General features: G+C 37.0%; 1 non-coding gene across 1 annotated transcript; it reads left to right on the plus strand.

The window, feature by feature from the left end:
• The first annotated feature begins 1,539 nt into the window (after positions 1-1,539).
• Positions 1,540-1,649, plus strand: LOC123460444. Its single transcript, XR_006637006.1, has one exon. It is a non-coding gene; the product is annotated as a U6 spliceosomal RNA (small nuclear RNA).
• The last annotated feature ends 933 nt before the right edge of the window (positions 1,650-2,582 follow it).

Consider the following 2,582-nt stretch of genomic DNA (forward strand, 5'->3'; position numbering starts at 1 on the left):
TTTTTGAAGAAAAGAAAGATAAAGGAAGGAAGGAAAAAAGAAAAGAAAACAGAGTATCTAATTTGTCCAGCAGGAAAAGGGAAAGTCCATCTTGGTAAGAACATGTTAGATGTATCAAATACTAACAAATCTAATCAAAATCATTGGTAGCTCTGAAGGGGTCACAGTACAGTGTGTCTATGTGAAACTACAGCTCCCAAGTAAATGTTCCTAGGAGGAAGCAGATAGTAAGTAGTGTCAGAGACCTGACTGATAATATAGATGTCTGGTAACAATTGATGGAAAATACAAAATTCAAGAAACAAAGTAAATAAGAAGGTAGAGAAAGGGTAAAGGTGAGACCCGGTAAGGAGGGCTGGCTGCATCATAAGTGTTTGGTTCTGCAGATTTCTTTGCAGGGAAAACCACCATGTGCACAGCACACATGTAGGAAAAACAATGTTCAAGTAATGGAATTTACACAATTGAGTTAATAACTTGTAAAAAGAGTTTCTCAAACTCAGGTTTTCAAACTGAGAAACAAGTGAACTTAAATAGATCATGAAGAAAAATTCAATGGTGGTTCTTGGGATAAGACATGAATAAAACAAGTTACTAAACTTAGGGCTTAAGCAAAGGTAGATATTATCAAAAAATAAAGAATACAGCAATATCAGGATATTAGAAAGGAGAATAGTTCTATTTTAAACAGGTAGACACAAAATGGTATTCTTTTTTGATCACTCTTGTTTTCTCTCTCTCATTCACTCTCTCTTTCTCTCTCTTTGGTGTATTTCTTCATTGTTTACTCTCCCCTCCTCCCTTCTTTATCACGCTATTTTTCTATCTCATGTCTCCATCTCTCACTTTCTGTTTTTGCAATAAAAATGTGATAGCTGTTGTGACACTATATCATGGAGAGAGAGAGAGAGAGAGAGAGAGAGACAGAGAGAAAACATAATGTGAAGGGTTTAATGTGCTATCAAGGACATAGGGTAAGTCATTTGAATTTTAGTTCAAACAGGAGCAATGTAAAGGTGACAGAAAACATGGTCACCAATCTAGAGGTGACAACAAAACTACAGTGATGTTCCACGAGGTAAGAAGAATTTAAAGTCGTTGTTAAAATTTGCAAGTTTTACAAAGGCTAAAAAGCAAGAGAACATTGGGAACTTTGACAAAAGCATTACATTATGTGACAGATTTGAATTAGCTCATTCCTTTATTTACTCAGTATCACAAAAGGTCTCCTATGCTCTTGTGCTCATAACACAAGTAATATTGTCATGTATCACACAGTAAAATAATGTTATATCATGGGCTGGGAAGATTGCTTAGTTTTTAAATTGCTGGCCTCAAAGTATTAGATACGGAGTTCCATCATCAGAACCCCCCAAAGAGCCCAGTATGATGTTGCATTGTCGTATTCCTGGTGCTGAGATAGGCAGATCTGGAGCTTACTTCACAGCCATCACAGGGAGGCACTCAGGATGCATCATGGGCACTTCTACACAGAACACACCACAAAACTCCACATCGTACACACTCAAAAATAGTCCTGTGCTTGCTAAGGCAGCACATAACCTAAAATTGGAACAATACAGAGAATATGAGCATGGCCCCTGTGCAAGGATGACATGCAAATTTGTGGCTTAGTGGTTAAGACATTTGCCTACAAAGTCAAAGGACCTCGGTTCTATTCCCCAGGGTCCACATAAGCCAGATGCACAAGTTGGCACATGCATCTGGATGTCATTTGCAGTGGCTGGAGGCCCTGGTGTACCCATTCTCTCTCCCTCTCTCTCTCTCTCTCTCTCTCTCTCTCTCTCAAATAAATAAATAAAAATAAAATATTTTAAAAATAGTCCTGGGGTTGGAGAGATGGTTTAGAGGTTAAGTGCTTGCTTGTTAAGCCTAAGAACCACTGTTCAAGGCTCGACTCCCCAGGACCCACATAAGCCAGATGCGCAATGTGATATATGCATCTGGAGTTCGTTTGCAGTGGCTGGAGGCCCTGGAGCACCCATTCTCTGCCTCTCTGTCTCTCTGCCTCTTTCTCTCTCTGTCTGTTGCTTTCAAATAAATAAAAATAAACAAAAAGTTTTTAGAAAGTCCTAAAGTCCATTATTATCAATGCACTGCTGAAAAAATGAAAAGATTGAAGAATCAATATTCTAAGCATTTTAGCAAAGTGAAACATTGTCACAATTACAATTTGTATGTTGATCTTTATTTTTCAAATAAATTTTATTGTTTGAATGACACATATTTTTCCAAACAATACACCATACTATGTGATGTTTGGATTCATGTACACTTTGGATAATAATCAGCTCAAGCTAATTACCATGTTTATTAACTTAAACTGTAATCATTTCTATTTATACCATCATTTCTTTATGGTGGGCACATTTGACATCATATGTTCTATCTATTTTGAGATATGTATTTTTTCAACTATAGTTACACTGCTAGGTGGTAGAATACCAAACCTCATTTCTCCCAACATAAACTTTGTATGTGTTGCTCAGACTTGTTCTTGAGCTAGAAAATATTTCAACAATTATACCACTGTCTGTCTTAAAGAATGTAAAACGAGCCGG

Source organism: Jaculus jaculus, chromosome 4, assembly GCF_020740685.1.
Source record: "Jaculus jaculus isolate mJacJac1 chromosome 4, mJacJac1.mat.Y.cur, whole genome shotgun sequence".
NCBI classification, from domain to species: Eukaryota; Metazoa; Chordata; class Mammalia; order Rodentia; family Dipodidae; genus Jaculus; species Jaculus jaculus.